Here is a 16,385-nt window from a genome sequence, read left to right as displayed (position 1 = left end):
CAACGGTGGAGCTGTTAAATACACTACTCAATTATTGCAACAGTGTGGGGGTTACATACCCTACTCAATTATTACAGCAGCTTGTTAGTGACATATATCATTCAATTATGAAAACAGTGCGGGTTACATACACTATACAGTTACTTCAACAGTGTGGGGGTTACATACACTATTCAATTATAACAAAAGTGGGTGTGTTATTTACACTATTCAATTATTACAACAGTGGGGTTGTTACATGCACTATTGAATTATTACAACATTGTGGGTGTTACATACACTATTCAATTATGACAACAGTGGTTGTTACACACACTACTCAATTATTACAACAGTGGGAGTTATATACACTAGTCAATTATTACAGCAGAGTGGGGGTTACATACACTATTCAATTATGACAATATTGCAGGTTACATACACTATTCAATTCTAACAACAGTTTTGTGTTACATACACTACTCAATTATTACAACAGTGGGATGTTACATACACTATTCAATTATTACAACAATGTGGGGGCTACATACATTAGTCAATTATTAAAAGGGTGTGTGGGTTACATACTCTATTCAATTATTGCAACAGTCGGTGTTATATACATGATTCAATTATTACAACAGTATGGTTTTACATACACTATTCAGTTATTTCAACTGTGTGAATTACACACACTACTCAATTATTACAACAGTGGGGGTTACATACACTATTCAATTATTACAACTGTTTTCATGTTACATGCACTTTTCAATTATTACAACAGTGTGGGGCTTACCTACACTATTGAATTATTACAACAGTGTGGGGGTTACTTACGCTATTCAATTATTACAACAGTGCGGTTTAATACACAATTCGATTATTAAAACAGCGTGGTGTTACATACACTATTCAATTGTTAGAACAATGGGGTTGTTACATGCACTATTCAATCATAACAACAGTTATGGTTGCATACAGTATTCAATTATTACAACAGTGTGGTGGTTACATACACTAGTCGATTATTACAATGGTGTGTGGCTTAGAGACACTATTCAATTATTACAACCGTGGGTGTTACACACTATTCAATTATTATTGCAGTGAGGGTTACATACTCTATTCAATTATTACAAAAGTGTGGGTGTTACATACTCTATTCAATCATTACAAAAGTGTGGGTGTTTCGAACAATATTCAATTGGTACAACAGTGGGTATGTTACATACATGATTCAATTATTACAACAGTGTGGTGTTACATACACTATTCAGTTATTTCAACTGTGTGTGTTACACACACTACTCAGTTATTACAACTGTGGGTGTTACATGCACTATTCAGTCATTACAACAGTGTTGGTGTGACGTACACTATTCAATTATTGCAACAGTGTGGTGTTATGTACAATATCCAATTATGACAACAGCAAGTGTTACATACACAACTCAATTATTACAACAGTGTGATGGTTATATACACTACTCAATTATTACAACAGTGGGTATTATATACACTCTGCAATTATTGCAACAGAGCAGGGGTTACATACACTATTCAATTATTACAACAGTGGGTGTTACATACACTATTGAATTATTACAACAGTGTGGCAGTTACATACACTATTCAATTATTACAACCAAAGTACTCAATTATTACAACAGTGGGGGTTATATACACTATTCAATTATTTCAACAGTGGGTGTAACATACACTATTCAATTATTACAACCAAAGTACTCAATTATTACAACAGTGGGGGTTATATACACTATTCAATTATTTCAACAGAGGGTGTTACATACACTATTCGGTTATTACAACAATGGTTGCTACACACACTACTCAATTATGACAACAGTGGGGGTTGTATAGACTATTTAATTCTGACAACATTGTGGGCTTTACATACACTATTCAATTATTACAACAGTGATAGTTACACACACTACTCAATCATTACAACAGTGTGAGGGTTATATACTCTATTCAATTATTACAACAGTGGGGGTTATATACGCTATTCAATTATTACAACAGAGTGGGGGTTACATACACTATTCAATTATGACAACATTGCGGGTTACATAAGCTGTTCAATTCTAACAACGGTTTGGTGTTACATATACTATTAATTTTTTACAACAGTGTGGGTTTTACATACACTGTTCAATTATAACAACAGTGGTTGTTACACACACTACTCTATTATTACAATAGTGTGAGGGTTATATACACTATTAATTTATTACAACAGTGTGGGTGTTACATACATGATGCAACTATTACAACAATGAGTGTTACATACATTACACAATTATTACAACAATGGGGTTGTTACATACACTATTCATTTATGACAACAGTGGATGTTACATACACTAAATTATTAAAACAGTGGGTGTTTTATACACTGTTCAATTATTACAACTGTGTGTGGGTGATGTACACTGTTCAATTATGACAACAGCGTGGGTTATTTACACAATTCAACAGTGTGAGGCTCACATACACTCTTCAATTATTACAACAGTGGGGGTGTTACCTATACTCTTCAATTATTGCATCAGTGTAGAGGTTACAGACACTAGTCAATTATTGCAACGGGGTGTGGGTTACAGACTCTATTCAATTATTTCAACAGTGGGTTTTAAATACACAATTCAATTATTACAACAGTGTGGTGTTACAAACACTATTCAGTTATTACAACAGTGGGGTTTACATACAGTATTCAATTGTTACAAAAGTGTGGGTGTTACATACACTCTTCAATTATTACCACAGTGTGGGGGTTACATATGCTATTCAGTTATTACAACAGTGGGGGGGGTGTTCATACACTATTCAATTATTACAACAATGTGGGTGTTACAGGCACTGTTCATTTATTACAACAGTGTGGGTTACATACATTATTCAATTATTACAAAAGTGGGTGTGTTACGCACCCTATCCAATTATTACAGCAGTGGGTATTACATACATGATTCAATTATTACAACAGTGTGCATGTTACATACACTATTCAATTGTTACAACAGTGTGGCAGTTAAATAGGCTATTCAGTTATTACAACAATATGGGGTTTCATACACTATTCAATTATTATAAATGTGGTTGTTACAGGCACTATTGAATTATTACTACAGTGTGTGTGTTACATGCACTATTCAATTATTACAACCGTGGGTGTTACAGCACACTACTGAGTTATTACAACAGTGGGGTTTATATACAGTATTCAGTTATTACAACAGTGTCGGGGTTACATACACTGTTCAATTATTACAGCAGTGGAGTTTACATACTCTATTCAATTATTACAACAGTGTGGGGATTACATAAACTACTCAATTATTCCAACAGTGTGGGGATTACATAAACTACTCAATTATTCCAACAGTGTGGGTGTTACATACACTACTCAATTATTACAACTGTGTGGGTTTTACATATACTATTCAATTATTACAACAGTGGGGTTTACATACACTATTCAAGTACTCTGACAGTTTTGTGGTTACATACACTACTCAATTATTGCAACAGTGGGGATTTTTACACTATTCAATTACTACAACAGTGTGGGGGTTACATACACAATTGAGTTATTACAACAGTGTGGGTTACATAGACTATTCAATTATTACAACCGTGTGGGGTTACATACACTATTGAATTATTACAACAGTGTGTGGTGTTAGTTACACTATTGAATTATTACAACAGTGTGGTTGTGACATTAGATAATAAATGTTAGATGTAGGAAAAGTATAATTATTCTCATTGTATCTTCATTATTTAATGTAGTGGTGATGATGGTCATGATGTAATAGTCCTACCTCTGGCTGTAAGGAATTTACATATTCTCTCTGTGATAGTGTGAGTTTCCACTGGGTGCTTCAAGTTCCTCCTCCATCGTCTAATAATGTTCTGGTGGGTTTGTGATTAGGCCAGGGCTAAATGGGAGGATAGATGGCTGGCAGGGCTCGAAGGGTCAGAAGCCTCAGTTCCACGCTGCATCTCAAGAAATAATGCTCCCACCATTATTTAAGAAGGTGTCCATTTTACGAGCATTACAGCCTTGACAGTTGTGTTCATATGTCCTGGAATACTGCTGTACATATGCTAGGAGTTGACGCACGTATTGGATTATGCCAACGTTTATTTGTGTGAGCCTTCAGTTATGAATGAGTTTGTGCATTTACATGTCTGTGTGGGAATATTTCTGAATGTATACTCAAGCATAAAACTGAGTAGTTTCATGCAAGCTTTTAATTTCCATCAGTTGTATGTCTGTTATGGTATACTCTGTATACCATAAGACCTGAGACCCAAAGATATAGGAGCTGAATTAGGCCATTTGGACCATTGAGTCTGCTCCATTGTTTCATCATGTCTTATCCATTTCCCTTTCAGCCCCAATCTCCTGCCTTTTTTCCCATATCCCTTTGTGCCTTGACTAATCACAAATCTATCAGTCCTGCCTTAAATATACGTAAAGGCTTGGCCTTCACAGCTGCCTGTGCTGAAGAATTCCACAGATTCACTACTCTCTGACTAAAGAAATTCCTTCTCATCTCCGTTCTGAAAGGATACCCCACTATTCTGAGGCTGTGTCCTCTGGTCTTAGACGTCCCCGCCATAGGAAATATCCTCTCCACAACATGTCTTCCCACAGACAGCCACGAAACAAAGAAAAGCAATGGAACCGGATCAGGGTTCAGGCACACCCAGCCAAACAGTGAGCAAAAAAAAACTTCATGCAAGTGGCAAGAGAGCAAAAAACATAGAGTATAAAACACCAGCCCACAAAAGACTTCAAAAGTGTCCAGGCAAATTCAGTTTCAGCTCAGTGGCTCTGCTGCCTCTAATCCCAAGTAATCCAAGATAAAACAGTTGAAGCATATTTGTTAATGCTCTCCTGCACTGGTTTTCCAACTCTGGGCTGCAAACACAATTACAGAATTTTGTTAATTATTTTTAATGTTTTTCAGATTAGGTTTTCAACACAGTGAGGTGGACCTTTTTTTATAGGCCTGGAAAATTTTTGTCATGGACAAGGTCTGCAGAACCTGATGGTGGTTGAGAGCTGTTTTGAATGGCAATGTCATGATTGAGCCACAGAAAACTGAAATTACATACATAGATGAAATGACATAGTTCCTTCTCACATTACCAAGGCCGGGTGCTTTGGTAGATATTATCTACCAATATAATATCGGTGATCAGGGATTATATAATGTTGGGGGTTTAGCTTACTCTGTGTTTCACTCTTCCCTCCGTGGTGCTGAGGCTATGAAAACTGCCCCAGCTGCTGTGCTCTGTGCCTGCGAAAATAATGACTGATACCGAGGTTTTGGGCCCACACTGGGGTTCAGATCCAAGGACTCAATTTACCTTTACTAAATTTGACAGATCTAATTGTTCATTCGTTTGTATGTGACATGTCATTTGACATGGGCGATCATGGTCTTTGACCAAGATTGTTCTTGGCAAACTTTTCAGCAGAAGTGATTTACTATTGCCTCCTTCTGGACTGTGTCCTTACAAGACAGATGACCCCAGCCACTATGGATGGTCAGTTTATAGGTTGATTAGGTTGATTAAGTATTCTTGTTCGCTATATGTATAAATACGTTAATTGCATACGTCCTCACACTACCATGTGATATATGCACGCCTCGCTTAAAGTAAATGTAGGGCTCTCAGTAATACTAGATGGACTGTTAACTGTTAATCGCTTATTACCAAAATGGCTTCTCTGAGGTGTTATATTATTAAAATGGCTTCTCATACTGTTAACTGCTGAGCAAGGGGTTCACTGTAACAGCAATGTTTGGGTTATACAATGTGATAATGGAAACTGTATTCATTTGTTAGCCAATGGAAGTCATGTTCTGTTATCTTGTATACGTGTGCTGAGTTGAGGAGCCCGGGCTTTATTGGGAGGCAAGCAGAGAGGTTGGACGTGTGAGGAACGGACAGCGGTTCCAGGGCGGCAGATACCGGACCTCGGGGGTTCGGAGGGTGGCCGGAGTCTCAGAAGGACGTTGTGGATGGAATCGGAGACGTGAGCTCCAACGTATTAAAATATTATGCGCACACAACTGATAAGTTACTTATGTGGCGCCTTTTCTTTTAGTTGTTGCTACTAACCCATCACTAAAAATTTGCTATAAAGTATAATTCTTTACTCACACTTTGTATATTATTTCATATTTATGTCGTGGCTGATCATTGGGTGACTCACACCCTATCCACACCAAAGCATTTGCACTGTTTGGCGGGGTCGACAGCTAGTCACCCTAGGGAACGGGAGTCAGTGGGGCAAAGACCATTACATAAACATGAAGTTGGACCCACGTTCCCTGACTTCGGTGTCCTCCTTTGAATTAAATTAATGTTTTGAAGTAACAGCTCGTTTCCCGTTGCTGTCTGTATGTTCTCCCTGTGACTCTGTGGGTTTCCTCTAGGTGTTCTGGTTTCCTCCCACATTCCAAAGACGTACAGTTTAGGGTTAGTAAGTTGTGGGCGTGCTCTGCGGGCACCGGAGGTCTGGCGAAACTTGCACGCTGCCCCCAGCACATCCTCGATGCAAACGACACACTTCAATCTGTGCTTTGATGCACAGGTGACAGATAAAGCTTGGCTTGCAATGGGGAAGGTCAGTAGATACCGAAGTGAGCAGGGCAGGTAATCAGGTGGGACATGGAGAAGTGCTGGGCAGGGCAGGTAATCAGGTGGGACATGGAGAAGTGCTGGGGTGGTGGGGTGTTGGTGGTGGCAAATGGTAATAGATTTTCTAACTGCATATTTGGACGTGGAGACGAGGTAATGAGACGTGGAGAAGTGCTGGGGGAGTGGGGGGGTTGGTGGTGGAAAATGATAATAGATGTTCTAACTGCATTTTCGGGGAGCTTCATTTTAGGCACCCCCTGAAAGAATTGCTGTGACTTTAGGGAACAGCATAAAGGAAGGGGGCATTCTGTTGACTGCTGTAGGAACTGTAGCAGTTAAAATGGCGAACAGCAAGATCCCACAACCTAAGCAGATAATCTGTTTCGGGTTTTGACTGAGAGAGCGATATCGGGCGGGACGATAAGGGGGAATAGCTTCAAGGAGAAGTCAGGATATGGGACAGATTGGAAGTAGTCAGCCTCTATTTTCCTCTGTAGATGGGAAGTAAGCAAGAAAAGGTCCAATTCAGAGCTCACTGGTTCTGAACTGATTCAAAGACAAAATGCTTTACATAATGCCATCACATCAGCCTACTGGAGCAGAACTCAGATCCAATCCACAACTGGAATTCTTTCAGTTTATCGACAATAACCGTTGAATGATGTTGCTGTTTCTTAACGCAGCTTCATGCGACACACCCAATATGCTGGAGGAGCTTAGCAGGCCAGGCAGCATCCGTGGAAAACAGCAAACTGTTTTAACAGTTGGCATTTTGGGCGAAGACTCTTTGTCAGGACTGGAAAGGGAGGGGGAAGATGTCTGAGTAAGAAGGTGGGGTGAGGGGAGGAAGGTACAAGGTGGCAGGTGATCAGTGAAACTAGGAGCAGGGGAGGGGGTGAAGCAAAAAGCAGGGAGGCTGAGAGCTGTACCCATGCTGAGCTCGTGAATTTCAACAACATTGCCTCCAACTTCCACGCTGCCCTCAAATTGACCTGGTCAAGTTCTCAGCTCCTTACTTCACACCCCTCCCCCTGTCCCAGTTTCACCTATCACCTGCCACCTCATGCTCCCTTCTCTCCTTCCCCCTTCCTTCAGTCCTGAAGAAGGGTCTCAGCCCAAAACATCGACTGTTTATTCATTTTCATAGACGCTGCCTGACCTGCTGAGTTCCTCCAGCATTTTTGTGTGTGTTGCTCAGATTTCCAGCATCTGCAGATTTTCTCTTGTTTGTGCAGCTTAAAAAATTCTGTATTTTTTCAATGGGGATATCTACCATTAATGTACAGATATTTAATTCCTAATTTGCTAACATTTTTAGGAGGATATAAATAAATGCAAATGCAAAAGTTTGACTAAATTTCAATCATTACTCACTCTCAATGTTATATTGCAGATCAGAAAAGGCTTTACTAAAACTCCATGTTAACAATATATATTTCTCATCCCTGTTGTTCATGTAAAAATGTGCACACACATTAACTTTGAGAAATCCCTTGAGATGTGAACCTTGTCTGTACTCGCTATATTGGACATTGATCATGGTGATGAGGAGAAGGGGTTATTGATTGATGGAAGTGGAGCTGAAATTGTTCAGTACTTATGCGAAGGTTGTTAGTTGGCGGGGTGGGGGTTGTGACCACGGCTTAGATTTTATAGGACTTCATTCATCAGGTGTGCTGAGTTTTCATTGATTAGACAAGATGATGCTTGTTGTTCACTGATTGGACCACATGGGGCTCGAAGCTCATTGATTGAATCAGGTAAGCTGAAGGTTGATTGGCTGGACCAGGTGGGGTTATGGGGTTCATTGATTGGATCAGACACTACTGAAGCTCATTGATTGGACAAGTTGGGACTGAGCTGGAATAACTGGAAATGGGATTCATATATTTAAACAGCAAGTGCTGGAGGATTAATTTCAGCACTTTGCTCTAGGTTTGGTGGTGGGGAAGGGAGAGGGACTACAGGTCATGAGGCTGCTCACTTTTTTATTTATTGAGGTGCAATGCGGAATAGACTCTTTAAGCCATGCCACGCAGCAATTCCCCAATTTAATCCTAGCCTAATCACAGGACAATTTACAACGACCAATTAACTAATTTGTTTTTCTTTTACATAGCACTGTTCACTTGACATTCAATGCCTCATGACTGTGAAGTACTTTCAAAGTACAGTCACTTACACAGCAGAGAGTATACACAATGAATGCATACAGCAGTGTAATCTGTTACAGTTATGCTTTTTATCTTATTTATTATGTATTGAGATATAGTGTATGATAGACCTTTCTGGTCCTTCAAGCCATGCTGCCCAGCAATCCTTCAGTTTAACCCTAGCCTAACCACAGGTCAATTTACATGACCAATTAACCTACCTATCAATACATTTTTGGATCATGGGGAAAATGTACAAACTCCTTACAGGCAGTGACAGGAATTGAACCCTGGCCTCCTGCACTGTAAAGCATTGTGCTAACCACTACGCTACTGTGCCAACAGTCTCTCTGTTATACTAGGAAGTGATTTAATGAAGGCTTCAAAATAATGAATTGTTTTGATTAAGCAAATATAAGAGATGGAAGTTTAGAAGGGTCAGTAAGCGGAGGACAAATTTAAGAGCCAGGCCTGAAATAGGGAAGCATTTGTTATTGTATGACTTTAATTTCACTGCCTCAAAGAAAGTTTAGGGAGAGTCGACAGTACATTCCAAAGAAACATGGGTAAGTTCATGAAGAGAGTAAAATGGGGCTAGTGAGAAAGAGTTGAGAAGTAAGGATAGTGCACTAACATTGATTAGGTGCAATAGACCAATTGGTGTGTTATTCTGTGAATCAGTGGTTGAGGTGGGATATTAAATTGGGAAGATAAATGTTGTATAGTGATTAGATAGGCAGAGGTGTTTTTAAAATATTGGAATCTGTCAAGCTCCTGTTCTGCCAGAAAGCAACAGTGATCTAATTTCTAGTTTGTAATGTATCATCACTTTGCCCCTAGCCCCCATCGTTTTCAGTCCAGTTGACAGATCTCCCAGATGAAGTGTTGACGGTTTGACTCGATCCTGGGAAACAGTGAGACAGCTGTTGGGTTTGTTATTGCATCTGGATCGCTTTCACAAAGAAAACAGTTCTGTTTTAATCGGCTTGCAAATGTCAACGATTTTTCTGTGGAAGTCAACCTTAGCAACATTGAGATCAGTTGGACTGAGGTGGTAGACACATATTTAATTTGTCCACATTTTGCTTCGGTCAATGAGATAATTCAGAAGCTGACAAACAATCCTTTTATTTTAGAAGTAAAACAGGAAGAAGGTGTTGATTATATATGTACTCACTTGAAAGTCATTACCAATACTATGTATTTCAATGGGTCAGGCAGCATCTGTGAAGAGCGAATTCACGCTTATTTTTAAAATTGCAGTTTAATGTTGTTTGTCTAGTAGCTGTGCAGTAATTGTGTTAGTCACTGGTTTGTATATATTGCAGCACTGAATTTGTAATAAAGATATTTTGTAAAAAAAATAGAGTAATTCAAGTCCACTGGTCCTAGCAACATCTTAAGCAACAGACACAAAATGCTGGAGGAACTCAGCAGGCCAGGCAGCATCTATGGAAAAGAATAAACAGTCAACGTTCTGGGCCGAAACCCTTCATCAGTCCTGAAGCATCTCCCTCTCCTCTCCTTTCCCCCTTTCCCAACCACGGTTCTCCTCTTCCAACCCCCTTCCCACTTTCAGTCCATAATGGAGACCATATCAGAATCAGATTTACCATCACTCATTTATGTCATGAAATTTATTTTTTTTTGGGGGGGGCGGGCAGCAGTACAGTGCAATACATAAAAATTCTACAGTACCGTGCAAAAGTCTGAGGCACCCACGCTATAGGAATGTACCTCAGACTTTTGCACCTTGTGGTTGCAACTGGTCAGGCTAGCATTGTTATTTGCTTTGATAAAAGTGGTGGCAGCCCCTTTAGTGAAGTGCCTCCACCTTTCCAGTGAAAGTACACAACAGCATTGAGTAGGGTTCCAGGACATTGGCCTGATGGTGTTAGCTGGACTTGCAGCTGGTAGGATCTCTGAGTGCCTACCACCTGCCTACCACACCTTATTCTGACGTCTTCCCGCTTCCATTTCAGTCCTGAAGAAAGGGTCTTGGCCCAAAGTGTCGACTGTTTATTCATTCCCACAGTTGCCGCCTGGCCTGATGAGTTCCTCCAGTACTTTGTGTGTGTTGCTTTGGACTTCTGCCGAATCCCTCGAGTTTCTGCAGGAGCCAGATGTCTTGTCCTCTTTAGATAATACAAACCATTGACTTGAAAGGTTTAGCCAATTGTTGCAATGCCTTTTTCAATAGTGTACAATGTAAAGGTATTGTCTCGGATGGAATTGGAATTGGTTTATTATTGTCTCAGGTACTGAGATACAGTGAAAAGCTTGTCTTGCATATTGTCCATGCAGATCAATTCATAACGCAGTGCACTGAGGTAGTACGAAGGATAGCAACATCGATGTGTTACCAGCGGCGTGGCGGTGTAGTGGTTAGCACAATGCTTTACAGTACCAGCGACCCAGGTTCAAATCCCGCCACTGCCTGTAAGGAGTTTGTACGTTCTCCCTGTGATCGCGCGGGTTGGGAGGGAGTGCTGGGTTGCACAGCTCAAAATGCAGAAGGCCTATTCCGCGCTGTATCTCAATCAATAAATAAAGTGCCGAATAAAGTGAAACATTTACAAAGAAAGTGCAGCGCAGAGAGACAGCAAGGTGCCAGGTGACAATGAGGAGAGAGTAAATACATAAAATGATGGATCGTTTGTAAGGTCATTGCCTCTAATCCTTTCTCCCCAGCCACTGAATGGCCTGCTGCGTGTTTCTTGCATTTTTGTTTTTATTTCACATTTCCAAGGTCCACAGTTTCCTGTTTTGTGACAGAACTGTCTTTCCCAATAAAAGCAACACACACAAAATGCTGGAAGAACTCGGCAGGTCAGGCGGCATCTTTGGAAACGAATAAACAGTTGATATTTCAGGTCGAAACCCCTCTTCAGGACTGAAAAGGAAGCGGGGAGACACCAGAATAAAAAGGTGATTGTGGGGGGGGAGGGGGGGAGGGCAAGGAGGCTAGCTACGTGGTGATAGGTGAAGCCAGATGGGTTGGAGGTATAAAGGGCTAGAGAGGAAGGAATCTGATAAGAGAGGACAGTGGACCATAGGAGAAAGGAAAGGATGAGGGGACACAAGATGTTTGTGACAGAAAGTTTCAGAATCTGGCTCAGAATGCAGAACAACTAAATCAGGATCAGTGGACAGGAAGACCAGTTTTACAAAGAAACCCTCCCAACGTGCGCAAAGGGAATGGAGGACAGGAGAATGCCTTGAAAGATCCTTCTTGAACCGTAGCTTTCCCAAAACTTTGAACACCATGCCAGTGATTTTTCTTCCTATGAGCCCAGACAAGTTTTGGGATGTTTTTGACTGGAAAGACAATCCCAGCTGTCTAATTCTACTTTGGCGTAACATCTGGATACCTTCGAATCAGAAGAATTCACAGCACAGAAGGTGGCCAGTGATTCCACTGTATCGATAAGGGGAGAAAGGAATTACTTAGCCATTCAGCTTCCCAGTCTTTTGCCTGGTAGGGTACAATAGTTCAAAAACTCATGCACCTCAGCATTTCAAGTCACTGGATAACTACTAGTGTTTGCTGTTGTTTTCTCTTATCTAACAGTGCTAAGACCACTTCTGGCTGGGCTGATTGAAACGGGCTAACTCAGCCAGAAGTATGGATCAGATTGCTACACTTCCTGGTATGCACGACTCAGTGTTGCAATAGGACTTGCCTTTACAATAAGCCTCTATTGAACCCTAGTGTTCGTTATTTATATAGAGTCTCAGGGTCTCTAATCTGCAATTAGCACCTGAATTCACACACCAGATTGTGAATCTCAACTAGGTATCCCTACAGCAATACCTTTGCACATGCTTTCAGCCATTGTACACACGCAAATCAAATAATCAGTCTGTGTTCATTACCACAGGGCAACTTAATACATTTAGCATGTGAGTCATTGAACATGTTGGCTGGGTGGCGGATTGTTCAGAAAGAGATAACACTCACTCAGCCATCAGAACTTCCCTGTGTGACACCCACCCCAGTTCATAATAAAGACTGTCAATCTGTCCAGCTAAAGTGCTGACCCAGACTAGCTGGGTCTGTGCCAAGTGCAGTCACAAGAGGCTTGGATTCCAACCACATCCTGAGAGTCACTGGAATTCAGAAGAAAGGTGGGGGCGGTGGGGGGGGGGGGAAATTGCACTGAAACCTGTCAAATGTTGAAGGGCCTCGATGGCGTAGATGTGGAGAGGATGTTTCCTCTGACGAGTCTTAAGACCCGAGGACTCAACCCTCAGAATAGAGGGACATCCTTTTAGAATGGAGATGAGAAGGAATTTGTTGTCACGGGTGGTGTCCTTGGGTATATTTAAGGCAGAGATTGATAGATTCTTGATTAGTCAAAGCATGAAGGGATACAGGGAGAAGGCAAGAGAATGGGGCTGAGAGGGAAATGGCTCAGCTGTACTGAAATGGCTTAGCGGACTTGATGGGCCAAGTGGCCTAATTCTGCTCCTATATCTTGTGGGCAGTTTTCTATACCTTATTATTTTTTTCATGGAATTTCTGACAAGATCTGCATTTTTGTCCATTCCTGGGAGCCATTGGTCATGTTTCCTTGAACTGATGACTGCTTGTGAGCAATGAAGCTAGATCTGTTTCCATGCTGTAATTGTTATATGGTTATATGGTTATATCAAGGGTTCCCAACCTGGGATCCATGGACCCCTTGCTTAATGGTATTCGTCCATGGCATAAAAAGGGTTGCGAAGCCCTGAACTAGATAGACAGATCAAGACTGACATTATGTGTTGCTGAGAACATTTTGTAGGTGTTCCTATATACTTGTTGATAAATCCTTCTTGGCAGATGAGCAGGTGTGAGATATGCTGGGGAAAGTTTGGCTACTTGTTTCCTTGCATGTACTGTAGCCACTACACTACCAGTGGATGGAATGAATGCTTTAGATCTTGCTGCAACAATTGCAGTTGTTCACTTGCGTACATATGGTGGTAATTAAATCATTCAAGCTAAGATTTGGGGTTCTCTATTGGTGGGTGATCAAGTGGCTGTAGACGCCAATCCAGGACTCACATGATCCGGGATGCTAGTGGGGATTCCCAAAATGGAGAATTCCTGTGCGAGACTTTGTTTAACATGGGAGATTGATGTACTGGCAGCTGCTACACAGGCCTTGTCATATCGAGGTCAGGGACCAGTGTCGTGGAATACAGGATGACTGGAGCTCCTCCAATACTGTAGCCTCCCTCCATTTGCACTGCTGTTGTGAAGTCTTAGGGAGGAGATAGAAAAGATGGCGCCAGAGGTTTTTACAGACCCAGGCCACTTCTTCCAGTTCGTCCACGAAACAGCTTAACCTTCTTCTGTTCTCAAGCCTGTCTTCTCTCTTTTAAGGTGCTGCGGTCCATTTGGAGTCCGTGACCTACAGCTGCAGCTCTAACTACCGTTCGCCACGGGCGGCAGGTCCTCGTTCTCCGACTCACTGTGCGGCCCGGCATTTCGATATCTCCAGGTCTGGCTTAGAAGCTGTGTGCCTTCAGGGTGTGGCTTCCCCTCCCCCCCCTCCCCCCCCCGTCAATGATCCGGTTCCTCGCCGATGTCACCTACTGAAGTGTCATGGGAGGTTGAAACATCAAGACAGCAGGCAGTGTGTGTTGCTGTCGAAAGGCCCCTGCACGCAAGCAATTCCCTCTCTCTCTCTCGATGGTGAGTGAGAGCTTGTAGGCCCTGGAATTGGAAAACTCAGGCAAGCAGATTGTAACACTGAATCAGGAAGTTGCTGGTCTCCTGCTTTCTTTTGTTGCAGGAGTGATATCTCTCTCTCTGTCTCTCTCTCTCTCCCCCTCACCAGTGAAAGAGAGCCAGTAATTTTTTGATGGATGAGCATGGTCTCTTTGGGGTCTTTGCATGGTGGGTTCTGGGGGGGTGGCCAGTACTTTTGCTGCTGTTTGTGTGTGGAAGGAAGGAAGGGTCTTTGGGGTTCTAACATTTCTGTCACTCATTCTTTGAAACTTTTTCCTGTTTTGTGGATGTCTGTCAAGAGTAGGAATTTCAAGTTGTATATTGTATACATTCTCTGATATTAAATTGAACCATTTGAACCATTTTGGATCTCTCTTTGTCTAGAACCTTCTCCTTGACCTTCCCACCATGAAGAACCCTACCTACAGATAAGCTCAACTCTAAACAGCATCACACTCGGATCTCAGGAACGCACAAACCTCTCCACTACCACAAAAACGACAAACTTCAGAGTCTATCCCACTGAAATCCAGTGTGAAACATGCTCTTCATCTTCGTCCTCCTCATTCCAGCCATGGGCAGAATTTTACAGATATGAGGAATCAATGTTATACAACAACTCTTTTTGTCCAGTAACTTAAAGTTCTGTGCAGTATATTTAACCAAAAAAATCAAATTATTCTGTTTCAAAATGATTAGTCACACTCCCTGAAAAGTGAGCATACGGTCATCTTTGATGAGCAGAATTGCAGGTCTTTAATCGGATAAGAGAATTTGTTGAAGGCGGCATTCACTTAAGTCAGTAACCATAACTGCTTTTTAGACCAAAGAGATTAGTCATCTAATCTGTTGGCTCTGGATTATTTGTAGAAGATTAGATTAATCTAAAAAAAAAGATAAGAGAGCTTGCGTCAAGTATTGGATAGAACTACAGCAAGGGAAAGAATTCCAGATGGAAGTGGAGAGGATGTTTCCTGTGGTGGAGGAGTCTAAGGCTAGAGGACACAGCCTCAGGATAGAGGGACATCCATTTAGAATGGAGATAAATCAAAGAACGGTGAATCTGTGGAATTCATTGCCACAGGCAGCTGTGGAGACCAAATCATTGGGTATATTACATTTAAAGCAGAGGTTGATAGATTCTTGATTAGTCAGGGCATTAACTGATGTGGGGAGAAAGCAGAAGATTGGGACTGAGAGGGAAATGGATCAGCCATGATGAAATGGCAGAGCAGACTCAATGGGCCTAAGAGGGAAAAAAGGGAAATTAAATGTACTAAATTAACACTTACTTATGACCAAATAATCAGGTAAGACCCAATCCAACAGAGGTACATATTATTATGCTGTGTCCTTTTCTGTGTCTTTGTCCCCTATTTAGCCACTTCTACTCTGGTGCCTGTGGCTAGATTCAAGGAGTAGGCCTAATGAAAATAGATGGTGAAAAATTCCTTTTTCACTTGGAAACCTTGGTTCCAATCGGTTTTCTGAAGTTTGGTCTATTCTTCTTACCGCCATTGTTAGTGAGATGCTCCCACTAAAGCTAGGTGATGCTACAGACCTGGGTAGACACCAAAAGTTTGATGATCAAAGCATTGAAACCTAAGAAGTACGAAATGAGCGTACTTTGCTCTGTGTTTCATCTGAAACTTCTCACGGTACGAAAGGGCCTTAGCTGGAGTCAGGAAAGGAAATCCCCCTCACCTTCCTTGAAATCTTAACTTTGTTCAGGAATTGCTTGAGATCCAGAGTAACTAAGTGAAGCAAACCAGACTTGCTCCCCGCTATCTGATTGCTGACCAGTTTTGACTGGAACTCCACAAGTGATATTATTTTCTGAG

Source organism: Mobula birostris, chromosome 31, assembly GCF_030028105.1.
Source record: "Mobula birostris isolate sMobBir1 chromosome 31, sMobBir1.hap1, whole genome shotgun sequence".
Classification (NCBI taxonomy): Eukaryota; Metazoa; Chordata; class Chondrichthyes; order Myliobatiformes; family Myliobatidae; genus Mobula; species Mobula birostris.
This window is presented reverse-complemented; position numbering follows the sequence as displayed.